Below are 10,000 nucleotides of genomic sequence, written 5' to 3' on the forward strand. Positions count from 1 at the left end.
TTGTTCGTTTACGTATTTACTTACTTAGGGATTGATTTCTTTAACCGAGAGCCTTCCTCCTGCGCCTCCCGCTCAACCCTAGCCCGCACGCCCCGCCACCCGGACTCGCCTCGCTCGCGTGATCTCTTTTACTAATTGTTTTTCCTCCCCTCCCCCCCCCCCGCCCCCCCCCGTTTTCCTATTCAGTTACTTACTGACCTGCTCGTTGACTCCTTTGCTCGCTTGCGTGCGCGCGTAGGCCTTCCTCTTCCTTACGCGCCCCACCCCCCCCCCCCCCCCAAGAGCACCCCCCGCCAGCCTTGACCCCTGACCCTCCCCTGACCTCTCCCGGATTCCCCTGGCAGAGTGATTTTCGCTTATTTTTAATTTCTGTTCCTTTCCTACGTTTTTAGGTTTTCATCGCTTTTTTTTTCTTTTTTCTTTTTTTTCTCTTTTGACGTTTTAGTTCTCGTTTTTTCTTCTAATTTTTTTTTCTTTTTTTTTAATTTTCCCATTCAATCATTCATTGAAATATATAAAATACTTTTCTAAGTGCCTGCCTGCCTGCCTGCCTGCCTGCCTGCCTGCTTGCGTGCGTGCGTGCGTAGGCCCGGCTTGGGATGGCGGGCCCACGCCGAGGCGCGGGTGCTCGTGAGGGGGTCGCGGTATGCCGGCACAGCCGCCTCCCCCTCCTCCTCCTCCTCCTCCTCCCGCCCCACCCCCCCAGCCCCTGCGCCCCACCCCGAGCTTAACCCTCGTACCCCCTCGCCCCCCCTCCCCCCCCTCCCCCTCTCCCCCCCCCACCCCCCGCCCCGGACTCGCCTCGCACGATTTATCTTTACCTACCTTTTTTTTTTTGCTTTGTTCAGCTTTTTACAAACTTCTCCATTTACGTATGGTTTTCCAGTTTTTTTATTTTTATTTTTATTTTTTTTTAATTTTTCCATTTCTTTATTTATTGGTGGGCTCGCGTGTGCGTGCGTGCGTGCGTGCGAGCGAGCGTGCGCGCGTGATTTTTACTTTTTTTTTGCTGCGTTTTTCATTTTTATTTTTTTCCTTTGTTTTTATGTTTTCTTTCTTTCTTTTCTATCTTCTGTTCCGTCTCGTTTAACTTCGAACGTTTCAGCTACAGTTTTTCTATTTTTTGAAATCTTTTTTTATGTTTATTTCTTTTAGCTTTCCCATCTCATCGTTCAAAATATCAAAAATATTTTTCTACGTACCTGTCTGCTTGCTCGCTCGCTCGCTCGTTTGTTTGCTTCCTCGCTTGCGGGCGTACGTTTTCCCAATGCTTTTTGAACCTCTGTCTAGTTGTTTATTTCTCTGTTTATTGATTTGTCGGCTCTCTCTCTCTCTCTCTCTCTCGCGTGCGTGCGTAGGCCCGGCCCGGCCCGGCCCGGCAGGCCCTCGCGAGGCGCGGGAGGTCGCGACGGGGATGCGGGTAGAGCCGGCGGCCGGCGCCTGAGGCCTTCCTTGCCCCCGCCCGCCCTGCACACGCACCCCCCCCCCTCCCCCCGCCCCCGGCCCCAGCCTTGACCCCTGACCCTCCCTCTCCCAGGCAGATGCGATTTTTAATTTCGTTTTTTTTTTTTCCTTTTTAAATGTTCCTTGACTTTCCTCGTTGTTCTGATCTTTTCATTTCATTTTATCTTTTGTTTTCCTATTTGTAGGCCCGGCTCGGGATGGCGGGCCCACGCCGAGGCGCGGGCGGGTCGTGACGGGGTGGCGGTATGCCGCCACAGCCGCCGCTGCATTCCCCCCCCCCCCCCCCCCCTCCTCTTAACGTCCGTCCCGTGCCCCGTCGTCGTCCCCCCCCCCCCCCCCCACCCAACACCCCTCGGCCCCCACCGCCCGGACTCGCCTCAACGTGATTTTTCTTTACCTATGGTTCTTTCCGTTTAGACTTCTGCCGTTTTCAGCTTTTTTAAAACTTTTCCATTTATATATGATGTTTCTCCGATTCCCCCCCAATATTTTTCCATTTGTTTGTTTATTTATTGCTTGGCTTGCTCGCTCGCTCACTCGCTCGCTCGCCCGTGCGTGCGTGATTTTTTTTTTTTTAATTTTAATTTAATTTTTTCCTGTGTTTTTATGTTGTCTTGTTTAGCTTCAAACGTTTCAGCTTCTCTTTTTCTAACTTTTTTTTTAGTTCTTTTTTTTTTTCTTTTTTAATTTTCCTCCTTATTTATTCATTCCATTAAAATATTTTCCTACGTACCTTTTCGCTTGCGTGCGTGCTGGCGGCTGCCCGCCTGAGCCCCCCCCCCCCCCCCCCCTTTTTCTTTCTTTCTTTCTTTCTTTCTTTCTTTCTTTCTTTCTTTCTTTCTTTCTTTCTTTCTTTCTTTCTTTCTTTCTTTTTCTTTTCTTTTTCTTTTCTTTTCTTTTTTTCCCCCTCCGTGTTCCTGCTTTTCTGTTTTCGATTTTTCAGAAGCTTCTTAATTTTTGTATGTTTTTCTGATTTTTTTTGAACTTTTTTCCGTTTCTTTCTTTAGTTATTGGCTTAATTCATATATTTATCTATCTACCCATCCGTCTGCCTGTCTCCCCGTCCATTTGCTTGCTTGCTCGCTTGCTCGCTCGCCCGCTCCCGCGCGCGTGCGTTTGAGTAGGCCCGGCCCGGCCCGGCGCGCCCTTCCGTTGGGAAGAAGGGGGTCGCGACGGGCTTACGGGTAGATCTCGCGGCCGGCCACCTGAACTTCCCAGCGCGCAAAGCCTAAACCTGACCCTTACCCTAACCTCGCCCGCCTACCCTAACCCTAGCCCTAACCCGCCCTCTCCCGGACGTGCCCCGCCCGACTGGCCCGCTTTTCTGCAGCACCTGTAGACGTATTCTTCTTTCTCTCTCTCTTTCTCTCTTTCTCCCGCCCCCCCCCCCCCCCCCCCCCCCCCCCACCTCTTTCTTTCTTTCTCTCTTTTCTTTCCCACCCTAGTCCCCTCCCCCGGCCCCCCGGCCCCTCTTACTTTCTTCTCGAAGACGTCCATCCGACGTCCGTGCGAGCGCTCGTTTGCTCGGTGGTCGTCCGTTCCTTCCTTCCTTCTTCTTGGGGGACGTTGGCCGAGAGAGCTGCGGGATTTGGGTTTTCCGTTATTTCTTCTTCCCGCCTTTCCTTTCTTTTGCCGCTGCCTGTGCCCGTCCCCCTCCACCCACCCGACTCCCACCCTGCCCGATCGGACCGGGTTTGTTCGCCGTTCCCGCCTCCTTTTTTTTTTTTCTTTTTAATTTCATTTTTTACTTTTTTAAGCTCCCTACCTCACCCGCACCCCCCCACACCCCCCTACCCACCACCACCACCACCTCCCACTCCGCCCTCCTCCTCCCCCTCCCCCTCCTCGGTTCCCCCCCCCCCCCCCCCCCGCCACCCTCCTTTTTTTTTTTTTTTTTAATTTTTCTCTCTCGCTTCCCTCCGGCGGGCCAGGCCCGATGGCTTCGACCGGTCCCCGCAAACTCCCGCCCCCCCCCCCCCCCCCCCCCGAAACCGGCCGAGGACCCACCCCCAGCCCGCCACGCGCTTTCTTTCCGTTTCTTTCTATTTTTTCTTTTTTTTCTCTGGGGGGAAAGGGGGGGGGGGGGGGGGTGGCCGGGCCGGGGTGGGTGGGTGAGGGAACGGGCACGCCCGCCGCCCGGGAGAGGGGCTCAGGGCGAGCCCGGCGTCCGGATGAGTCGAAGGAACGAATCCCAGACGAACGCACACACCCACCCCCGGGACGGACGAGGCCGTTCCCCGCCGGCCTACCTCTGCCGCCGTCTTCCCGCCATTTCTTTTCCTCCCCGCGCTGACACGAGCGGCCGATCCCGTCGCGAGCCCGCCGGACGTTTCCCGCCCGCCCCGCTACGCGCGGGCGGGGACCCGCCGGCGCCTGCGCGCTTCCGCAGAGGGGGAGTGGGGCGGGGGGGGCGGGGGTGGGGAGTGGGGGGAGGAAGCGGGGGACATAGCGGCGAGCGGGAAAAGCGCCCTCCCCGCCCAAAACACAAACACACACCATCACCACCCCCACCCCGCAAGCCGCGGGCGGATCGGGTTAGAAATACCCGACTCCGAACACCCGGCGCGAAGAGCTACCGGGCCACCGAGCGAAAAGGGAATCAAACGAAAAGTGTCAAACGAGCGAACGCGCACGCAAACACGCGCCGGTAAAATAAACAAACGAACGGACAGACAAACAAACGCACGCGAGACGAACGAGAAGGGGCCTCCGCCGGACCCCGAGCCGCGGCGGCCGCAATGCGGACCCCGCACCGAACCGCGCCGAACGCGGCCGGACGCCCCTCAGAGCGGGGGCGGCCGGCCGCGCCAGCCGCCGACACGCGGAGCCCGAGTACGCCAGGAACGGGCCGGCCCGGGAGCGACCGACTCGGTCGAACCGAGGCGGAGGCGGCGGCGGCGGCGGCGGCGGCGGCGGCTCGGGTACGACGGAAAGACGGCAAGGCCCAGGCGAGCGCCGAACAACCCGGTCGCTGCCGCGGCGGCGGCCGGACTGCGCGCGGTCTATACGGCTCGGCGCGGCTCCGCCGGTCCGCAGCGGCAAGGAGAGGTCGGCAAAAACGGACGGCCGGAGGTCGCTGCGGCGCCGGCCAGGCAGCGGCGGCCACGTCAGCCCGGCTCCGCGCGGTTGCCTGGTCTCCCGCAGACGGCCTGGGGTCGCTGCGGCGGCGGCCCGGCGGCGGCGGCCACGTCAGCCCGTCTCCGCGCGGTTGCCTGGTCTCCCGCAGCGGGCCAGAGGTCGCTGCGGAGCCGGCCCGGCCGCGGCGGCCACGTCTACCCGGCTCCGCGAGGCTGCATGGCGAGGCGTAGCCGGCCTGGGGTCGCTGCGGCGCCGTTCCTGCAGCGGCGGCCACGTCTACCCGGCTCCGCGAGGCTGCATGGCGCGGCTGCAGCCGCCCAGGGGTCGCTGCGGCGCCGGCCCGGCAGCGGCGGCCACGTCTACCCGGCTCCGCGAGGCTGCATGGCGAGGCGTGGCCGGCCTGGGGTCGCTGCGGCGCCGTTCCGGCATCGGCGGCCACGTCTACCCGGCTCCGCGCGGCTGCCTGGCGCGGCGCAGCCGCCCAGGGGTCGCTGCGGCGCCGGCCCGGCTGCGGCGGCCACGTCTAGCCGGCTCCGCGCGGCTGCCTGGCCCGGCGCGGCCGCCCAGGGGTCGCTGCGGCGCCGGGCCGGCAGCGGTGGCCACGTCTACCCGGCTCCGCGAGGCTGCATGGCGAGGCGTGGCCGGCCTGGGGTCGCTGCGGCGCCGGCCCGGCAGAGGCGGCCACGTCTACCCGGCTCCGCGCGGCTGCCTGGCGCGGCGCAGCCGCCCAGGGGTCGCTGCGGCGCCGTCCCGGCTGCGGCGGCCACGTCTACCCGGCTCCGCGCGGTTGCCTGGTCTCCCGCAGCGGGCCAGAGGTCGCTACGGAGCCGTCCCGGCAGCGGCGGCCACGTCTACCCGGCTCCGGGAGGCTGCCTGGCCTCCCGCAGACGGCCTGGGGTCGCTGCGGCGCCGGCCCAGCAGCCGCGGCCACGTCAGCCCGACTCCGCGCGGCTGCCTTGTGCGGCGCAGCGGGCCCGGCGTCGCTGCGGAGCCGTCCCGGCAGCGGCGGCCACGTCTACCCGGCTCCGCGAAGCTGCATTTCGCGACTGCAGCCGTCCTGGGGTCGCTGGGGCGCAGTTCCGGCATCGGCGGACAAGTCTACCCGGCTCCGCGAGGCTGCATGGCGCGGCTCAACCGGCCTGGGGTCGCTGCGGCGGCGGCCCGGCAGCCGCGGCCACGTCTACCCGGCTCCGCGAAGCTGCATGGCGCGGCGTAGCCGGCCTGGGGTCGCTGCGGCGCCGTTCCGGCATCGGCGGCCACGTCTACCCGGCTCCGCGCGGCTGCATGGCGCGGCTCAACCGGCCTGGGGTCGCTGCGGCGCCGTTCCGGCATCGGCGGACGAGTCTACCCGGCTCCGCGCGGCTGCCTGGCGCGGCTCAACCGGCCTGGGGTCGCTGCGGCGCCGGCCCGGCGGCGGCGGCCACGTCTACCCGGCTCCGCGAAGCTGCATGGCGCGGCTCAACCGGCCTGGGGTCGCTGCGGCGCCGTTCCGGGAGCTGCGGCCACGTCTACCCGGCTCCTCGCGGTTGCCTGGTCTCCCGCAGACGGCCTGGGGTCGCTGCGGCGCCGTTCCGGCATCGGCGGACGAGTCTACCCGGCTCCGCGCGGCTGCCTGGCGCGGCTCAACCGGCCTGGGGTCGCTGCGGCGCCGGCCCGGCAGCGGCGGCCACGTCTACCCGGCTCCGCGAGGCTGCATGGCGAGGCGTGGCCGGCCTGGGGTCGCTGCGGCGCCGGCCCGGCAGAGGCGGCCACGTCTACCCGGCTCCGCGCGGCTGCCTGGCGCGGCGCAGCCGCCCAGGGGTCGCTGCGGCGCCGTCCCGGCTGCGGCGGCCACGTCTACCCGGCTCCGCGCGGTTGCCTGGTCTCCCGCAGCGGGCCAGAGGTCGCTACGGAGCCGTCCCGGCAGCGGCGGCCACGTCTACCCGGCTCCGCGCGGTTGCCTGGTCTCCCGCAGACGGCCTGGGGTCGCTGCGGCGCCGTTCCGGCATCGGCGGACGAGTCTACCCGGCTCCGCGCGGCTGCCTGGCGCGGCTCAACCGGCCTGGGGTCGCTGCGGCGCCGGCCCGGCAGCCGCGGCCACGTCTACCCGGCTCCGCGAAGCTGCATGGCGAGGCGTAGCCGGCATGGGGTCGCTGCGGCGCCGTTCCGGCAGCGGCGGCCACGTCTACCCGGCTCCGCACTGCTGCCTGGCGCGGCGTAGCCGGCCTGGGGTCGCTGCGGCGCCGTTCCGGCAGCGGCGGCCACGTCTAGCCGGCTCCGCGAGGCTGCATGGCGCGGCGTAGCCGGCCTGGGGTCGCTGCGGCGCCGGCCCGGCGGCGGCGGCCACGTCTACCCGGCTCCGCGAGGCTGCATGGCGAGGCGTAGCCGGCATGGGGTCGCTGCGGCGCCGTTCCGGCATCGGCGGCCACGTCTACCCGGCTCCGCACTGCTGCCTGGCGCGGCGTAGCCGGCCTGGGGTCGCTGCGGCGCCGTTCCGGCAGCGGCGGCCACGTCTAGCCGGCTCCGCGAGGCTGCATGGCGCGGCGTAGCCGGCCTGGGGTCGCTGCGGCGCCGGCCCGGCGGCGGCGGCCACGTCTACCCGGCTCCGCGAGGCTGCATGGCGAGGCGTAGCCGGCATGGGGTCGCTGCGGCGCCGTTCCGGCATCGGCGGCCACGTCTACCCGGCTCCGCACTGCTGCCTGGCGCGGCGCAGCCGCCCAGGGGTCGCTGCGGCGCCGTTCCGGCATCGGCGGCCACGTCTACCCGGCTCCGGGAGGCTGCCTGGCCTCCCGCAGACGGCCTGGGGTCGCAGCGGCGGCCCGGTAGCCGCGGCCACGTCATCCCGGCTACGCGCGGCTGCCTTGTGCGGCGCAGCCGGCCCGGCTTCGCCGCGGAGCCGTCCCGGCAGCGGCGGCCACGTCTACCCGGCTCCGCGAAGCTGCACGGCGCGGCGTAGCCGGCCTGGGGTCGCTGCGGCGCCGTTCCGGCAGCAGCGGCCACGTCTACCCGGCTCCGCGCGGCTGCCTGGCGCGGCTCAACCAGCCTGGTGTCGCTGCGGCGCCTTTTCGGCAGCGGCGGCCACGTCTACCCGGCTCCGCGCGGTTTCCTTGGTCTCCCGCAGCGGGAAGAGGTCGCTGCGGAGCCGGCCCGGCAGCGGCGGCCACGTCTACCCGGCTCCGCGAGGCTGCATGGCGAGGCGTAGCCGGCCTGGGGTCGCTGCGGCGCCGTTCCGGCATCGGCGGCCACGTCTACCCGGCTCCGCACTGCTGCCTGGCGCGGCGCAGCCGCCCAGGGGTCGCTGCGGCGCCGGCCCGGCAGCGGCGGCCACGTCTACCCGGCTCCGCGAGGCTGCATGGCGAGGCGTAGCCGGCATGGGGTCGCTGCGGCGCCGTTCCGGCAGCGGCGGCCACGTCTACCCGGCTCCGGGAGGCTGCCTGGCCTCCCGCAGACGACTGGGGTCGCAGCGGCGGCCCGGTAGCCGCGGCCACGTCAGCCCGGCTCCGCGCGGCTGCCTGGAGCGGCGCAGCCGGCCCGGCTTCGCCGCGGAGCCGTCCCGGCAGCGGCGGCCACGTCTACCCGGCTCCGCGAAGCTTCATTGCGCGACTGCAGCCGTCCTGGGGTCGCTGCGGCGCCGTTCCGGCATCGGCGGACGAGTCTAACCCGGCTCCGCGCGGCTGCATGGCGCGGCTCAAACGGCCTGGGGTCGCTGCGGCGCCGGCCCGGCAGCGGCGGCCACGTCTATTCGGCTCCGCGAGGCTGCATGGCGCGGCGTAGCCGGCCTGGGGTCGCTGCGGCGCCGTTCCGGCATCGGCGGCCACGTCTACCCGGCTCCGCGCGGCTTCCTGGCGCGGCGCAGCCGCCCAGGGGTCGCTGCGGCGCCGCCCCGGCAGCGGTGGCCACGTCTACCCGGCTCCGCGAGGCTGCATGGCGAGGCGTGGCCGGCCTGGGGTCGCTGCGGCGCCGGCCCGGCAGAGGCGGCCACGTCTACCCGGCTCCGCGCGGCTGCCTGGCGCGGCGCAGCCGCCCAGGGGTCGCTGCGGCGCCGTTCCGGCTGCGGCGGCCACGTCTACCCGGCTCCGCGCGGTTGCCTGGTCTCCCGCAGCGGGCCAGAGGTCGCTACGGAGCCGTCCCGGCAGCGGCGGCCACGTCTACCCGGCTCCGGGAGGCTGCCTGGCCTCCCGCAGACGGCCTGGGGTCGCTGCGGCGCCGGCCCGGCATCCGCGTCCACGTCAGCCCGACTCCGCGCGGCTGCCTTGTGCGGCGCAGCGGGCCCGGCGTCGCTGCGGAGCCGTCCCGGCAGCGGCGGCCACGTCTACCCGGCTCCGCGAAGCTGCATTTCGCGACTGCAGCCGTCCTGGGGTCGCTGGGGCGCAGTTCCGGCATCGGCGGACAAGTCTACCCGGCTCCGCGCGGCTGCATGGCGCGGCTCAACCGGCCTGGGGTCGCTGCGGCGCCGTTCCGGCAGCGGCGGCCACGTCTACCCGGCTCCGCCCGGCTGCCAGGCGCGGCGCATCCGCCCAGGGGTCGCTGCGGCGCCGTTCCGGCAGCGGCGGCCACGTCTACCCGGCTCCGCCCGGCTGCCAGGCGCGGCGCATCCGCCCAGGGGTCGCCGCGGCGCCGTTCCGGCAGCGGCGGCCACGTCTACCCGGCTCCGGCGGCTGTTCGCGTCTTTTGTGTGTGGGGGGGGCGCTGCTGCTACGGTGCGGCCAGAGGCGTCGCTCTAATTCTCTGCCTCCAGTTATGTCGAGGTAAAGGTCGGCTGCTGTCGGAGCCTTTGCCGGTAGTCGGCGTCGTCGTCCGTGGAGCTTTCTTTTCGGATGCCTTTACTTTTCGTCGGTAGGAGAGAGTGCGGACTCTGCTCCGGAGATCGGTGGTGAGCGGGCGCTCGCGAGCTGGGTTGACCGGCCGGCCAGACGGGTTTCGGCGGCGGTCGGCGGTGGCGGCGGCTCTCTGGGGCGTCGGTTCGTGTGGTCGATCCGGTCGCTTCGGTTTGTCCGTCGCGCCCCGTCCCGCCGTTCGGTGGTGGGTTAAGGCGGTCTCCCGGGCGAGCGGCGAAAAAAAGCCGGGCAAGGCGAGAGAGAGCTGTGCGGGTGAAATAGCCGGCTCCCGCGCCGCCCAGGGCGAACCCGAGAAGGCGAGAGAGAACAATCGAACGAACGGGGGAAGCCGGCTGCAGCGCTCGCTGGCGCGAAGCGGAGAAAGCGAGAGAGAAAGCGAGCGCGGAGAAGGGCACAGTCCGGTCAGCCGGCACTCGAAGGCAGAAGGGCCGGGGGCGTCCCCGGTGGGTCCCGCCGCGACGGTGGAAGGCGGGACCCGATGGTCGTGGCGGCGGCGCCTCGTTCTCGTTCCGCACCGCATCCTCACCTGCACGCGGGAGCCCCGGCCGAACACGAGAGGCGCTCCTCGGGCGCATCGGAGAGGCTTCCCGGCGGGCCGGTCCTATCCCGCTCCCCGCCTCGCTCGGGGTGGCGTGGGGCGG

This window comes from Phasianus colchicus, unplaced genomic scaffold (assembly GCF_987193195.1).
Source record: "Phasianus colchicus unplaced genomic scaffold, bPhaCol1.hap1.1 HAP1_SCAFFOLD_98, whole genome shotgun sequence".
NCBI lineage: Eukaryota > Metazoa > Chordata > Aves > Galliformes > Phasianidae > Phasianus > Phasianus colchicus.